At 35.2% G+C, this 6,907-nt stretch overlaps 1 protein-coding gene across 1 annotated transcript in view; it reads left to right on the top strand.

Moving 5' to 3' along the window:
• The window catches only part of LOC110018739 (E3 ubiquitin-protein ligase UPL2-like), a 67,519-nt gene that overhangs the window by 946 nt on the left and 59,666 nt on the right, over positions 1 to 6,907 (top strand). The window lies entirely within an intron of this gene.

Genomic DNA, 6,907 nt, shown 5'->3' with positions numbered 1-6,907 from the left:
TATATATATATATATACGTTGAGAATTTTTTTGCCTTCTCGAAAAGGATTTAATTTTTCTGGTCCCCGCTGCATGGTGCATTTGATGACGTTCTGCGTCCCACTGGCTTGAAGGCTTGTAGCATTTTGTTGTTCTGAAGTTAAAGTGGCTCTGAGTGGTATAAGAGCACAACAATAGGATTGAGGGGATGCATTTTATGGTTTTTGAGATATTTGATTAATAGGGATATTGGCACCGGGGCCGAATCTAGAAAATTTCTTCTGTCGGAGCACTATAAAAATAGCAGAATCCTTATAAAATATCTTTGTACATATTTAAATTCATCCTTATATCAATCAATACCATATTTTTTATTTAATCACAAAAATTTAAATGACTAACACAGGTAATACATAATTAAGCGGTAGTTTATTTGGAGTTTTCTTTTATAATTAGCTCCAAAATTTATAGAGGGAAGCATGAGAGATCAGTGACAAAACTCCATTGACAAACTTTCAAGGAGAGGCTTAAATTGTTGAGATTTGAAAAAAGAATTGGTTCATTGCAAAGTAAAAAAAAGTGAGGCTGAGAGAAGAGGAGTCAATGTACTCGTGAAGCAACTGACAGAACATCGAGATTAAGTTGTCAATGAGTCATTTTATGTTTTTTTCTGAAACTTTGATGCATGAACATTAAACTATTTGAACTCTTCAAATATTGATTTTTGACAAACTTTGATTCCAAGTCATGAGATGAAGAGAATGAAGGGTGAAACATGTCACCTGATCTAGTAACTTATTAGAATGGGCGAGCTAGTGGGGGGCATGTGTCCCAGTCCCTCCATATTGAATTCATCTATGCTTGGAGCTAGCTTGGGTGGAGCAAAATAACAAATAAGACCCATGTGCAATAAATTCACTAGTATGTCTCTATAGGACTCTATTAGCAGCTATCATGATGATAGAGTATACTAGAACTTGCTATAGACTGCTTAATAATGACGAGGATGACTCGATTTCATATTCCCTAGCAGGTATTTAGCTTGTGACCTAATTATTGATTTATGATTACATTATTATTATGATGGTGAATTTATATCTGCTTTTTTATTCATGTTTGAAATCAATATTCTTGAGAATATTGTCTTTAATCCACAACTTTGACTTGATCTTTGTAAATTAAACTTCTCCTGTAATCATTGCCCTCAATGTTAAACCTTATGATACATTGGTTGAACTTTGTTCAACATGTAAATGGATGCGGAAGTTTGGAGTTTTGTGAAAGTGATTTTGATTTCTCTTTATGCTGCGTAATTGGTGTAAGTTTGTGTAAACTTGGCTTCTTAATTCTATTATATGTTTTAAAAGACGCAAAAAGGTCTATTTTTTGGAAGCTTATTTTGGAGTATCATAAATTTGCGCTTCTAGCTATTTATTGCGTCTTTCATTGTAACATAGCATCTTTGAATTCATGAATAAAACTAGGATCACTACTGATCAGAACAAACTTTTTGAACTCTTATGTCTATAGGTCTAGTAGGTTGCTTAGATGACTGATTTGAAAGTAGTGGTGGGTGAATTCATGTTATTTGTTTAGTAGGTGAAATGTTGAAGTTACTTCAGCGTGAAAAGTGTGAAATTGTAAGTTTTTCTTGTTGTTTTTGACATTTTTTTGTGCAAGTCACTTGGCGAACTGGCCTTATGTCTATGATGCATGCATATTTTTTCACTTCCAAAAGAATCCATAAACTGTTGGAGGAATCAAACAAAGAATAGCCTTAAATATGAATTCTTTAAAGCCTAATTTCCTTCGGTTTTAGGTTATAATACAGACTTTTTATGTTCTTACTTTTTTGAAGTTTGTTAATGGTATTGTTGTGTGCTGGAAGCTGCCTTGTTTTTATGGCGCATCTTTCCTTCTACTTTGGTCCTTGCACTCTAATATTTAACGGGTGAAAAACTGTAACAATGGGAGAACCTGCAGAAGAAGCTTCTGATACTTGAATTTATTATTTAGACAGAATTTGTGCAAACTTTCTCCATGGAAATCCTTGGAAAAGAAAAGGAGAACCTTATTTTGTGCCATCCTGGGGAATGGATAAAAGTTAGTAGGTGTATTTTTTTTTTAACAAGTGTTATTTTTGGTAATTTATCCAATGAAAGGCTGTAGAGTTTGATAATATATGTTCTCAAATTTGATCAACGTTATCTGAAGTATAGGTATTCAATTATTTGGAAGACACAGGATGTGCCCCATCATCACTAAAAGTTGTATTGAAATTTTCTTGGGATGATGGAAGATCTTTGAATTAGTCAAATCATGATCAATGTATTAGCACTTCCATGACATGGAAATTATAAAACTATGACGATTATTGAATGTGAGTTTCAAAATAGCTGTTTGGATGATTTTGGCCTGTATTTGCTTGCATAAATCTTGAAATATGATATTAAATTGCCTTGTGTTCATTTGAGGTTGATCGGATAGCCCTACTATTGTAAGATCCAATGTTTGTTTAATTTTTTTTTTGTTGCTACAATCTATCTTGCATAAAATTTGATGCAAAATCCTAATTGGTTGGGAATTATCAAAGGGGTATTTCTGAGGGCTATTTTTCTGTTTTGTTCTATTTCCTGAAGCTCTAAACGTAGGTTTATTCTAATAACGTAAGTGGCATTCAATTTTCAGAATAGCTCAAGTTAATTAATTAAAAGTTTTCAGTTTGATTTATTGTATTGGTCAAAACAACACACTTTATTGAGCATGCTTTAGTTGCTTTGCAAGCCAAATGAACTTGTTACGTTGGCACCTAGCTGAAGGGCAAATTTGTCTTTTGTACGCCTAAGGATTATTTAGATTATTATTATTATTATTATTATTATTATTCAATATAAATATGCTTGTTTTGTCTAGGGTTAGGTTTATGCATGATATTGGATTGCGAGTCTTAGGTTTAGGGTTTGGGAGACATTACTTATCTCTCGAAATTTAAGGATTGGGGGATCTCATCAGCCTATCGAATTGTAGGTGCTTTTTTTGTGTTCTTGTTGAGTTGTCTGGATTATTAAAGAAAATATTTGTGTTTTCCATAATTTATGTCGAAAAACGTGTCAGTTTTGACGTCAGATCATGTCAAATTGGTATCAGAGCAGTCAATTCTGGGAATCAAAGAAAAACGATCAGGCATTGAGAGCCAAAGTTAGATCCACAACATGATTTCGGTGTACAGGGAAACTCATGTATGTTTCCTCATGCGATCCATAATCGCGACATAGGGCTTACCGATTTGCGTATAATCGCGTGCAAGGCGGATAAGGGATCACGTATTTCTTCTCCTTTCGTCTGGGATCGTCACGTGGGGAGGGATTAGGTCTTTCAGTTTTTTCCCCATGATTGCTGCACACAGCTTCGACACGAAGGAAAGCAGTGAACTGTGGGAATCAGAGCTTGCAAGGTGCTGATGGTGAATTTTGGCGTGCCTCGTGCGATACAATCGCGATTCTCATAGCTGGTAAGCAACGATGGGATAAAAACATATAGAGTGACCACACCCCGTTATTTTCTGCAGTGTCAACTCTGAAATTCCAAAATTTTCTGTTGTTTGGCTTGTCCAACAGCGTAAGGTTGCTTTCATCTTTTGGTGATAAAAAATTTATGAGAAGAATGACAACTAAGGAAGCAGATCAATTGGAGAAAAAAATTAGTGGATGATATCAGCCAAATCAGATTTGGGATGAAAGAAAGGTTCACCACCATTGTGAATAGGTCTTCTATCACGAAGAACCGAATGGATGATCGATTTGAAAGCACGAGAGAAAATTCAAGATATGATAAAGAGGCTCAGTAAGATGCAATCCAAGACCCCTCCGACGACTCAATTTGAAAAACCTAAAGGAAAATTGATCGAACGAGAGGAATATGAGGAGGAAAACATTCACCATCATGAACCCCCTCCTAGGAGTGGATTAGAGAAGAGATTATGCAAGAGGTATGGAGGAGCACGAGGAATGAAGGAGAGAAGTAGGGTTGGATAGGGAGAGGAAGTTGGGTTGGAGAGGTTAGAGCTAGGAAGTTGAAAATGTCGATCTTCATGGGGGAAGACACACATGGGTGGGTGTATCGGGCGGAGCGATACTTTGCGGTGAATGGATTAGATGGGGAGGAGAAACTTATGGTGGCAGGGTTATCTTTGGAAGGGAAAACTCTTTCTTGGTATTAGCGAAGGGAGACTAGATACTCGATCCATTCGTGGGAGGAATTTAAAGATTGTTTGTTGGAACGTTTTTGTGCAATTTGAGAAGGAAACTTACACAAGCAATTCTATACTTTTCAGGAGGAGACTGTCATTTAATAGAGGGAGAGATTGGAGCTATTGTCAGGACAATTGAGACTGATTTTTGAAGCAAGATTGGAGGGAAATTTTATGAAGGGTCTAAGCCCAACATATGGGCATCACTCCAACTGGTGAGGCCGCGGGGATTGAGGGAGACGATAGAGCTAGCTCAGATGATAGAGGACAAGAATCTGATGAAGAAGGCCGTGAATGTGTAAATGAAGAAGGTCAGCAGGGCCAACACAAGTGGAACGCCATACCGAATTGCTAGTACCACAATGATGCTAAAAGCCAAGCAGTTGAAGTCCCATGGGAGGCTGCACGGGACATGGATAATGGACCATGACTGAGGGCAACACTCATGCGACTTACAGAGACAAGTGACTTGGGAGAAGTGACTCAAAGAGTTATGTTATCAGTGCGATGAGAGTTTACTCCAGGACACCATTGTAAGGATTGAAAAGTGCAAGTTTTCATAGTGCATGACGAGGTGGTAGAGAATGAAGAAATAAAGACAACTGTGGGGGAGGAGGAACACTTACTTTTTTCCACCTTGAGGATAACGTGTCTTTTGGGGGGATTATTGTTATGTTGGTGCCCAACCTAAAGGGAAAATTTGTCTTTTGTACGCCTAAGGGCAATTTAGTTATTTATTTTATTGTTGGGCATAAATAGACTTGTTATATCTAGGTTTAGGTTTATGCATGAGATTGGATCGCGAGTCTTAGGTTTATGGTTTGGGAGAGATTTTTTACCTCTCGATTTGTAGGAAATAGAAGAGATTGCCTCCTTCTCGAATTGTAGTTTCTTATCTTTTGTATTCTTGTTGAGTTGACATTGGATCATATCGGAACTCTATTTTCATTAAATGTGTTCGTAAATTATTTGAATTTTGTTTCTCTAAGAATAATAGGCTCCCCTTTAATTGCCTTGCAAGTAGGCTAACATTTGAACCATGCGTGTGGGCTAATCATTTTTATCATAAAATTTTTGCACAAGAGGTGTCTCGTTAGAGCTAGTGTTCTTAGTGTTGAAATGATTCAACCCTTTGATTTGATTCAAGTTTGTTATTAAACCCAATCGTTCTAGACCTTTCAACAACATACAAGTTTGGCTATTTATTTTAATTTAAACTTTTTTTGAAGCCAAATTAAATTTAATTTTGATTAATTTTTTTATAATTTAAGATAAATTTAAGTATAATCAACAATTAGGGCTGATAATTAAGCTTGAATAAAAGTTGATACGTAGTTTGGCTTTGCTCGGGATTGGATTGAAGTAAACAAGTTGAGCTATGAGAGGAAACAATGAATTAATTTTTTTTAGCAGATTTTGAGCCATGCATGTTTTAACTCAAAGTTATATATATGTGTGTGTGTGTGTGTGTGTGTGTGTGTGTGTATAGTGTGTGTGTGTGTGTGTATGTATATTTATATATAATATAATATAATAGTAAAACAAAATTTTAGAATGCACAAGTGGTAGATTTTTGTGTAATTTATTTGTATTCGTTCATTTTAAGCTTTATCTATCGAAAGAGCCAACTTGTTTTGATTTTTGAGCTGGAACATATTCAAATTGCCCAATTTGAGTCAGTTTATTTTTGATTTCGTGTCGGATCGAGCTTGATTTAATTTTGAGCCGAACTGGCTCAAAGTTGAATACAATGAGCCACGAGCCGATTTCGACTTGAGAGCTGACTTTGAGCTTACCCCAGCTTGGCTCGGAATCAGATCGTTTACAACCTGATCAACAATTAAGAAGCACTCTTACATGTTAGATATATATTGATACATAGATACATGTATGATTTATATAAAAATGAATATATTCATAAATATATGCGAAACGTGTTATATATGTATGAACACAATTTGATTTGACCTTGAGTTGCCTTAATTCAATTTGTTTCTTACTAAAATCAATTGTGGTGGAAATCATCCTCTTTTATTGAATCTAATTTAGTTTTCTACTTGTTTTGCATCACACACAACTTTGTTGAGCACAATCGTTGATGCATTACTTGAGTGAGGGTTTACTTTAAAGTTTGAGGTAATATGGCATTTGTCTTTTCTTAGTTGAAGAGATATATTTTAATACTTCAAACATAAAGTTGAAATAGTTGTTTGGGATGATTAATTATAAATAGTGGTTTAGAAAGAGTATTAGGAGTAGAAAATATAAGAATGCATAGCAGTAAATAATTTTTTTGAAATGTATACATTTCAAAATTTAAAGTATTTTATCTTGAGGATATGTTTAGGGAGATGGACAAAACATGGAGGGCTGTAATAACATCTTTGGAAAGTGTCATGGATGATGATGCAGACGAAGAGTTTGTTTGGGGCAGTTATATTTGGTTGTAAAAGTAGTTTTTTTTGTCTGTTTTCAAAAAAATAATTTTTTTGAAAGCTGTTGTGGGTATTGTATGCCTTTGGCTTTTAAAAAAGTCAAACACTGGCCTCATTACAACTATTATACGTTGGAAGATCTTGTTATAATAAGGTAACAGTAAAAAAAATTTCTGAAAAATAGCAATAAAATTACAACAAATGAAGTGTGGCAATTGCCTAGAAATCAGTGCTATGCAAAAGG

This window comes from Phalaenopsis equestris, unplaced genomic scaffold (genome assembly GCF_001263595.1).
Source record: "Phalaenopsis equestris unplaced genomic scaffold, ASM126359v1 Scaffold000036, whole genome shotgun sequence".
NCBI classification, from domain to species: Eukaryota; Viridiplantae; Streptophyta; class Magnoliopsida; order Asparagales; family Orchidaceae; genus Phalaenopsis; species Phalaenopsis equestris.
Note: the sequence above shows the minus strand (reverse complement) of the source record. Positions and strands in the feature narration are given on the sequence as shown.